At 46.0% G+C, this 10,323-nt stretch overlaps 1 protein-coding gene across 2 annotated transcripts in view; it reads left to right on the forward strand.

The window, feature by feature from the left end:
- Window positions 1–10,323, forward strand: part of TMEM200A (transmembrane protein 200A) — an 84,888-nt gene that overhangs the window by 8,860 nt on the left and 65,705 nt on the right. Inside the window, exon 3 of one of the 2 annotated variants that reach the window (XR_003095363.1) lies at window positions 939–1,065. The exons of the other annotated variant lie outside the window; for it this stretch is intronic. The gene's annotated coding sequence lies outside the window, so the exon portion shown is untranslated. Of the gene's footprint in view, window positions 1–938; window positions 1,066–10,323 lie in introns of those variants that run through there. 2 annotated transcript variants of the gene reach the window in all.

The following is a 10,323-nucleotide window of genomic DNA, read 5'->3' on the forward strand; positions in this document are numbered from 1 at the left end:
ACTTTTCTTTCTTGTGAGCAAGGCTATAGTGCCCCTGTGGGATTTCAACTCCTTTTTCCCAAGCAGTTCTACTGTAGCACAACACTAGCGGAAAGGAGCATTGAGAGTGGATGAGAAATACATTTCTTCACCTGTTAATGATAGCAATGCTGTTGGAAGGGAAGAGTCATTGCAAGGACATGCTTGATTTTCAGTTCCAGCACTCTGGATTGATGCTTGAGTGAGAATTTTAGTAGGATCTGGAACAAGTACACAGAAAACCTAAAATCAAACCCCAGGCAGTTATTTGTGTCACTATTGTCTAGACTTAAAGAAGAGGTAAAATAAAGATTTTGGATACTCATCCAGACACTGTCCAGGTCTTATCGTGGGGGAAGAGAAGGGCATAATATAGGGCAGCATAATATACAAAGCCATTCTCACTTATCTCCTTTAAGTCTGTAGTATACTATATACATTAATTCTTTCTTCTAAATTTAAGTGACAGGAGAATTTAGATTCTGATTTGTTTCCCCCCTGTTTACAGTACAGTTCAAATGGCTGAATTCAAGCAAGTTTTATTTTCTTGTAAACTATGTAATTCATGATGGACACAGTATAATAGTTTAACCATATTCCATTTAAAATTCCCAAGTCACTTCAGGCACTTTTGAAATTATTCTCTAACTTTTACTGTGCTTCATTTCAAAGTGATTATTTCATCTTTATAGATTTAGTGATTGGCTCTAGATGTTGTTTATGATTGAATAAGGGCACCGCTCTGGACACTTTTAAAGTGAAAGAGTTTAAATGCTGTAACAGAACTCTAGCCTGTGCCATAAATTCCTGGTCAGAAAATTTTATAAAAATTAAAAAGATAAAAGAATTATCAGGAAGATCCAGAAACTTTCTTTTTGTTGAAATTTTTTTCTATTTTTCAATCACCCCTAATGTTCCAGTTCCCAAAAGAGGGTGTAAGCAGGACCTGCATGATGGATAGGACCTCTGCTGATCCTCTTCACAGAAATTGCCCTTGAGGAAGGAAGACTTCTCAGGCTGGCTCCCGGAAATAAATTAATATCCCCCTGTTTTTATTCTCTGCTCTTATTCTTTTGAACTCACCACTAACATGCAATCTGAAACTCAAGTGTCATTCCAAACAGAGCTTATTCTTATTATCGTAGGCTACTTTGGTGCCTTATCTGGGCTTTCTGTTTACTGCAGAAAAACTCAGATTTTTTTCATTAAAGGAGAAAAATATGGATTTTCGCTAAGGGTGCACCAGTGTGCTGGTTGGCAATTAGATTGGCACTGATAAAAGGAGCTATGATGCTATCAGCTATTGGCGTTTTTTAGTCACCGTAGCCAATAATTACAGCCATGTGCCTGGAGCATCCTGGCGAGTGTAGTCTGGTTCTTGCACCCCACCAGTGGCCCAAGCCTGCAGCAGACTACTGGCTCTGGCAAGCAGCGAGAGGGGGTGCCAGGGAATTGTCACAGGGCGCCGTCCTTGGCAACAAAGGGACTGTTACCAGCTGCTGCGCTGCTGCCATGGCAGTGCCACATGTGCAACGGGCCAGAGTATTGGGGCTGCCACAGAGATTTTGGACTGCACACAGGCAGGGTAAGGCACCGTACAAGAGACATTCTGATCCACCGGGCACTGGGCACCTTTGCAAAAGTGGCTTCTCCCCAGTAGCTGCTGGAACTCAGTTGTGTGGGGCCTGCCAGCGCTGAGGCAGTGGCGTGCTCTGGGTCTCCAAATGCACCTGGTGCTGCTATCCATGCAAGGGTCCACCCCACCTGCCCAGGACAGCTGCATGAGCTGTGTGGGGAGCAGGGCTGCAGGTAGGAGCCATGGGAGAGGGTGTGATGTGTGTGGAAATAAGGCAATCACTGCCTTCCTCATTGAGGGCCAAAGCAGACAGAAGGCATGTATGTGTGTGTTTATAAATGCAAAACAAACAGAAAAGGTTTATTTATGTCAGTAGTGTAAAATGTCATGCACTAGTACTGAATGTTGGTTATCGGATTGTCATCAGCTCATATAGTTGGTTAATCATTGCCTATCAGTATCAGCCAAGAAGATCTTTATTGGTACACCCCTAACTTTCTTCTTTGAAGGAGAAAAAATTATGGAAAACCCAGGAAACTGAGTTTCCCCTTGCAGGCTGACAGTTCCAGCCTGCAAGGGGCTGCTTGGGGCTGGAGGGACCAGGGGGTGCCACATGCGCGTGCATACAGGCATGTGGCAGTCAGGCAATGTGGTGGAGAGCAGCTCCCTCCAGATAAGCCAATGGGGCCAAAGAGGCATAGGCAGGGAGGCAGGAGAGCACAGGTAATGCGGCAGCACATACCCTCTCAGATTTCTGTGCCCACAGCAGGGCATGTGGCCTGTTGACCTATCTGGACCAGTTCCAGGCAGGAGCCACCTCCGTGGTTCAGTGGGTGGGACCTGGCATGGGTGGGAGTGCATGTCACACTATGCCGTGTTGCCATGGCTGCCAAGGTGAGGCACCCCCTGCCCATACAGCAGCAGCAGGGGCACAACTCCACGCCTCAACTTGGCCATGGAGGTGCAGCACTCCCTCTCATGCTGGGTCCTGCCTGCTGGGCCACAAAGGCAGCTCCTGCCTGGAGCTGTCCAGCCAGGCTGCAGCACCGCACCCTATGCCTCGCTATGGATGCAGAAATCTGGGGGCCATGTCCCCCCCACATATTGCCTATGCCCCCTGCTGACCCCAAGTCACCTGTGCCACCCCCACACACCTTACGCATTTCTTGTGCCCACACCCTGTATCCCCACACACCTACCTTGTTCCCCACACACCCAGACTCTTCCTCACACACTGGAGGGCTGGGAGTGGGGGGCAGGAGGTCAGGAGTGAGGGGCCCTAGCATGACTTTGGGTTAGGAGTGATGGGCACTGGGAGGGCCAGGGGACTGTGGGTCAGGAATGAGGTGGACTAGCAGGGCCAGGAACCTATAGGTTGGGAGTGAGGGGTACTGGCAGGGCCAGGGGACTGTGGTTTTGGGGTGAGGGTCAATAGCATGGGCAAGGGTAGAGGCAGAGGACCATCATATGAGGGCTGCTCAGCACCAGAAAACAACAAAGGGAACAGTTGTATTTGGACTCGCATCCTGGTGAGTGAAGGGGGCAGGGGGAGCTCTGATTTTTCATGATAAAAAAACCAAAATTAAATGTCAAAACATATAGGTATTTAGAATGCATTTTATTATAATGATTGAGGCACTGGTAGGCTTCCAAGTTGCTTTACAATTGTAAGTATATCAATAAAACATTGTGTACAACCGATACCTATATATATAACTGATACATATATATACACACACACACACACACATATACATTTTAATTGTGGAAAAACATGGATTTGGGGGGTTTTAATCAGAGAATTTGGGATTTTTAATCGGAGAATACCAGGATCTCTGCATATCTCAAAGGTGTTACTTAAAAGTTTTGCTGACTTCAGATAATAAGGGCTAGAACTCTACTGCTGTGGCTTGATCTTATAGCATACATATCTGCTTTCCTTTGAAGGTGGACTTCATCACTTTTTGCCATAAATTATAGTGCAGGGTTGCTATGTGCAAATAAATAGTTGCCATGTTTCATCACAAAGATTGTATTTCAGTGATGAATGGTGGATGAAGCATTATGCTTGTATAGTGTGTACGTTAGTTTGAATCCTTTGTTCTGGAAATGATTGAGCACATGTTCAACATTAACTGTGTGAGGAGTCCATAGACTTCACAATGACTCAGGCATTCTTTGCAGAAAATCTGTTCAGGTTTAATCTTATGAACATAGTGCATGAAGTGCTCTTCAGCTGAAGTGCTTAGCACTTTCAGAGGAAGGTATTATATTTGGTCTATTGTTTCCTGTCATCCCAGCTGCTCATCATATGGCACTGGGGTCACTTTATACCTGTTGCCTTGCAGACCCCACCTTGATCTGTGTTCAGAAAGTAGCTATAGTTTTAGGTAGTAATATTTGCATTGTGCTTTTCAAAAGCAGCAGTATGAAGGCTGCTTGGAGCTGCTGACCTGACACCATGCAAGAGCTCTGATAAAGAGCTCTTTTTCAGAAGTTACGTGCACAAGCTGCTGCTGGGTCATCTCAGTACCTTATCCTTTCCAGGGGCCTCCAGGTACAGGAGGGAGGAAGATGAACACTACTTTTCATGTCTGTGGTTGGAGCTTAATTGGACAGCGAATGCTTGGGAGGTGGATGGTGAAGCAGTTGTAAGTATTAAGTGAAGAAGGAAATAGCAGGACAAGGCAAATGCCCTGGGGTGACTGCATTTGAAAGTAAATAGCTAATGGCAGTGAGGGCCAACCTTTTTAGCAGGTGCACTACAAACTAGCCCTGAAACCTCCCCATGTGCCCGTCCTGTACCCTTCCTTCGCCCAACTTGCTGCTCTCCTTTCTGTTCCCTGCCCTCTGCCTGGGCTTTTTGGATGATCTGCTGCTCTGCTTTCTCTTCTTGCTCTATCTACTGCTGTGCTGCCTTTTCTGTCCCTGAACTGCTGTGTGCCATGCACAGCCTGCTCATGTCACTTGTGGGAGGTGTACTGCAGGTTGACTACCCCGGGCTAAGAGGATGCATTTACTGTGAGGTTAGGTGAGTAAATCGGAAGTATGTTGGAGGTTGCTATTAAGGGATGGAGAAGTAACATTGGATGAATATATTTGAAGATGAATTGAGGAGAGAACGACTGTAATTGGAGGGAAGTGGAAGGTCTGTGAAAGTATACTGAAAGTGTAGGAGGACTAATTTGGATTGGGATGAGAAGTGGAAAGAAAAACCAGGACAGATACTGAAGATGATGGAAAAAAGAAATGGCTGACAGGCAGGGAAGAACAGAAGAAGAGAAAAACTAAATTAGGCAGGTAAGAATGGGAAGGAGAGGAAGAAAAAGGTGACACAGAGAAAGGAAGAGAAAAATATATTTAACAGATGGAAAATAATTGAAGCAATGAAAGAGGAAAGAAAGAAAAGGAATGGACATATTGTAAGTAACATTTAAAAAAATGGAAAGAATAACCTAATATTAAGCAGGCTAATATTTGATGAGTTAAATTAAAGGCCAAATAGCAATTTTTAAACTGAAGGGTGGGGGGACAATTTCCTTTCTCGTATTCATTCACATCCTTGGCTCCTATTAAATTCCGTAATTAATTTAACCCTTCACTCCCCAAAGTATTTTTGAAAAGGCATTTGTGTAGGGTTTGGAATGTATCAATACACCAAATAAAATACGTGGGTTTTTTTTAAAATACCTTGGAAAAGGCACAAATCATACAGTTTGAATACATGTGTAAGTGTTGGAGGGGTGGGAAACGGAGTGGTGGGGAAAAGCACATTTTTAGCAAGATGTAAACAATAACTAGGAAGACATAAGAATGACATCTCACTTCTGAGCAAGATGTGTACTGTTGCTTTCTGCAAAAGGCTTTGCTCCAAAAATACCATGTGAAATGTTTCCTTTCACAGACAGTATAATAATTAACACACAAAGGTTATCATTACAAAGACATGTGTCATCTGTCACTATCTGTACACGTGCTCTAAAAGATTAATTGGATTGGAATTTCTTTTCTCCTTTTCAAAATGATGAGTGACTGTAAAGTTTGTAAATTAATCTAGCAAAGTAGCTGCTTTTATCTACAATACTTTCTATAGATGTTTCATGTGTGTCATAAAGTTTGTGGATTCTTAGAACCGTTAAACTAAGTGCCATTCCACTACATTATTTGGTCTTCAGTTAAAGTGGAACAACCAGTTTGGACAAAAACTTGTTGTGTGGTATATTGTGCCCCATTTAGCAGTTAATTTCCATTCCGAATGAACAGATTAATGTTTGGTTTTGTGGTCCAAATCCCTAATTCAGTCAAATGATTTTGTTATAGTATCCAGAATTACATTAATAAAAAAACAAAATGGATTAATTGAAGATCCCAAAAAGCCAGTTTTCTGGCCAAATACTGTTATCAGTTGTCCAGCTTAAATCTATAGAGTTTATCAATTGACTTCATTGGGGGTGAACATGTTACTACTCAGCATGAAATATAAAATTTGAGAGAGAAAAAAACAAGCCCAAACCTGAAAAAAAAGGGCATAAAACACAGTATCTCTCTTGCCCAACTTTTCCCTGTTGTTGGATTTACTTATGTGAATAACAGCATGGTACAGAAATAACTGGTGTATTTGTCACAAAAAAGATCCACAGGTTTACCCTCCTCACCTGTGAAGGAGGGCAGAAGAGGTGGAGGCTACTATTACAAATCATGCTCTTCAGTAACTACATTATAGTGACTGTGCTATCACCAGGGATCTGGGTTTTTGCTTAGTGTGGAAAAACACAGATTTTACCTTTAAAGGAGAAAATAATGGATTCTCCCCTTTGAATTCCAGTCTTCAAGGAGCTGCTTCTGGGTGAGGGAAAGGGTCATTGGGCAGGGCCAGGCTCTCCTCCTCCTCTGTGACTTGGGCAGCACCTTCTGAGTTCCTTTCACTTTTAGGCGTGGGACTCAAAGCTTGGGGTGACAGCAGCGTGGGGGCATTCTGGGGGCTGAAGTGTAGCGGGAGGGAGCGGGCAGGCATGGGGAGTGGGCAGGTGCATGGGGAGGGACATTCAAGTGCCGGGACCTGCTACTCCACAGCCCCCACCAGCCCAGCCAGACCCAGCCCAGCTTGCAGCAGCACTGACCTTGCCCCCCACCCATGGTTCCTGGCACCTGCAGGCTCTGATCTCTGGAGACAAGTGAGGCTTTGCTGGGGATGGGGGCAATGATGTGTGCCAGGACCTGCCTCTCCTGCCTCCTCCACTGTGGGCAGAGTACAGGGCCATCCATGGGGCTCCATTGCCATTTACTATCTTGACTTGACTTGTCCAATGAACTGTGAGGGCTGGAGCTGGGGCGGCGCTGACTGGCTGCAGGAGGAGGCTGGCATCCGCCTGACTGGTGCAACAGGTTTGGGGCATAGTGGAAGATGATAGTGCTGGATGTGGGAGCTGCTCAGGGCTTCCTAATGTTTTTCACCCCCTCCACCCCCACCCGACTCCCGGCAGAGGTGGTGGTGAGAACTGCCGGCAGACCCGATATGGGACTCCTTCTGAGCACTGGGGAGGAGTGGGGTGGGGTGGGGTGGGGGGCGAGGTATGAGGCTGGGAACTGGAGGGCACTGGCAACCCTCTGTGCATCTCCACAAGTGGCCTTGGCCCTGGGGAAGGTCATTCAGCTATGCACATCCATCTGGCACTTGGATCCTCCAGTGGAAGGGCCTCTAGGGCTATGTGCTGGGAGACCACTCTCTCCCAGACCTAGGAGCAGGAACTGTGCCCGTGATTCTCAGCAGGGCACCCCTGCACCTGAGGATACATGGAGGTCCTTCCATGGGTACCACGGGGTGCATGGGGAGGTTTACAAACAGGAGTCACAAGATACACCCAGAGATTTTAAATAGAAATCTGTAGTATGATCTTTCAGTGGTCTCTGCAACAGAGAAATTGCTCCATCACTTTTGATCACACAGCAGAGGTATTCAGAGCAGAAGAGACTAGATCGGTAATTATCAACCAGGGTGCTGTGGCACCCTGGGGTGACTTGAGAGCCTTTCAAGGGTGCCCTGCGGTGTTGTGGGTCAGGAGCGAGGGGAACTAGCAGGGCTGGGTGGGCTGTGGCTTGAGTGAGGGGCAACAGCAAGGGCAGGGGCAGGGCACCAGCGTGTCAGGGCTGCTCAGTGCCACAAAACAGCAGGGGCAACCTGTGACCTGGTGAGCAAAGGGGGCAGAGAAAGCTCTGATTTTCTATGATAAAAAAACAAAATCAAATGTCAAAATATATAGGTATTTAGAATTCTTTTTATTATAATGACTAAGGCACTGGTAGGCTTCCAAATTTCTTTAAAATTGCAAATATATCAATACAACATCATGTTCAACGATGTTGTATATATAGTGGCATTTCATTTTCATCACCGAAAAATGCGGATTTGGGGGCTTTTAATCAGAGAATTTTGGATTTTTGTAAACAGAGAAAAACAGGATCCCTCGCCAGTACTGTCAACCAGGCTTCTGTACTGGATTGAAGGATACAGAGCTTCTTGACACAAGCCTTGCTTGAGCATAAGTTTAATTTGCTTAAGCTTTGTATAGTGAAGAAGACAGAATTTAGCTGGTGATTCCTATTCAGTTGACATACCATCTTATTATAAGTTTATTTCCATCCTTATTGCCTGTATTTAATTCTCTAGGGAAATGGCCCATAGACCTGTATGTGTTCGCTGTGAAATACCCATGAGATCTTGAGTGCTGTACTGGAGACAGTTCAGTAGATGAAGATGGTCTTACATGAGAGAGACAACTTCTTCTCTTAGAACCTAAGTCAGCTATCTGCATATGCATTTGCATGGCAGGCCCAGCTATGTTACATTTTATAGAACATACTATTCAGACCATTTCCAGTTTGTAATTTTTTGGCACATCATTAACTTTATTGCTGAGAAGACAGAGTAACAATAAATTATTGTTATAATTGTGGTTCTTTTTTACTTAAGCCCTTGACACCATGGTTTTTTTTTCCTATGACACTTGTAGACTGTGAATGAATAATGTTAAAATTCAAAATGCCATTTCTCCAAAAGAGGCACTGTTATCAAGAGTTCATTGTTGGATGTTGGGGGAAGAGAGGGAGCAGGGAGTGGGGTTCAGCAGGAGCAAATGTAGCTCTATTTCCTGTTCAATATTTTCATATGCTGCCAGTAGCATTACAGTATCCAAATTGCATTCTGGAAGTAGATGTCAGTTGTTTCATCTAATGTATTGTCATTTATTGCTTTTCTCCCATCTTCTCTAGAGGACAGGAGGAATTGTTGCGGGGGTGGGTTATGGTAACTTTAAAAAAAGTTTGTATACTACTGTGTGGTAGGATCTAAGGGTGCACTTGAAGCAGAAGTGGGGTCAGGTTTGTGAGCTTCTTGTGGAATTCATTTCCAGTGTCAGACCCTATTTTATGCATAGATCTACTTTATCATTATGTCAACAGGAACACACTTATTGAAGAAATGAAAACCGAAAATGAAGACAGACGAGCCCTTAAACTTGACTTAATAGTCCAGCAGAAGCCAGGCTTACGTAGGGCATTTTGCATGTGTTTTGAGATTGTGGTGCCAGGCACTTTAATTAGCAAGCTGTACTAATTAAAAGTGCCCGCATGTCAGGTGTAGAAGCATCTCTTCATGTCCCCGCGCTGAAAAAATGGAGGTGAGGCGCTTCCAAATAAAGCTCATCAAAAGTGTTTTATTTTAAAGTGCCTGGCCATCATGCTTTTAGCGTGAAGGCACACAGAGACGCTGATTCCCCTGATGCAGAATGCTGCTGGAGCGTGTCAATTTCCATGTTCCCTGAACGTGCATAGGAGCCCATAGTTTAGGCCCTAGCTTTTCCTTTTAATAGCATACATACACACACATGCATGCGTGCGCACACACTCCCCACAGCTGGGCCAGGCCTTGAGTTAGAGCAGAAGCAGAAGCGTAAGCCCTTCCAATGCTGTAGCACACCCTGGTCCACCCCACACCACCCTTCCCGGAGCATGGAACCAGCACCTACTGCTGGCCACATCCACAGCTGCAGGGGTGGGGGATGGATCCTGGCCCACCCTGCCATCAGGGTTCCTGGTGTACACCTCCTCTTCCCCAACCCTGTGGCTCCCAGGAGCCCTGATGGCAGGATGGGATAGGACAGTGTGGAGTTCTACAGCTAGGCTCCTTCTCTGATGGGCAGAGGCTCCATCCCCCATGGGCAAAATACAGCTCGTGGGCTGGATCTGGCCCACCAATTGATTTTTATTTGGCCTGTGGATGGGTAGTGTGGACAGGGGCACTGTGTGGCAGGCCTTGGGAGAGCTGCGCTCAGACCCTGGTCTCTGCTGGCAAGTGGTGCCCAGGGCCTCTGGGGCCAGACTGGGTCTCCCAGGTGCCACGAAGGATGCTGGGAAGAAGCAGCTCTACCCACCTGCCTGGCACCATGCGGTGGCCAGAGCCACAGCTACCGGGGCCCAAGTGTGGCTTGCCCAGGGCCTGCTGTGTGGGTGGGCAGCTGGGTGAGACTGCTCCCACTCAGCATCCCTGCAGTGCCTGGGAGACGGTCCAGCCCCATATGCCCTGGACACTGCTTAACAGCAGAGACCGGGGCTCGAGTGCAGCTTGCCCAATGCCTGCTGCACAGTGTCATCACCTACACTGCCCATCTGCAGGACAAATAAAATCAATTGGCAGGCCAGATCCAGCTCATGAGTCATATTTTGCTCACCCC

The sequence above is a fragment of the Alligator sinensis genome, unplaced genomic scaffold (genome assembly GCF_000455745.1).
Source record: "Alligator sinensis unplaced genomic scaffold, ASM45574v1 scaffold889_1, whole genome shotgun sequence".
In the NCBI taxonomy this organism is placed as follows: domain Eukaryota; kingdom Metazoa; phylum Chordata; order Crocodylia; family Alligatoridae; genus Alligator; species Alligator sinensis.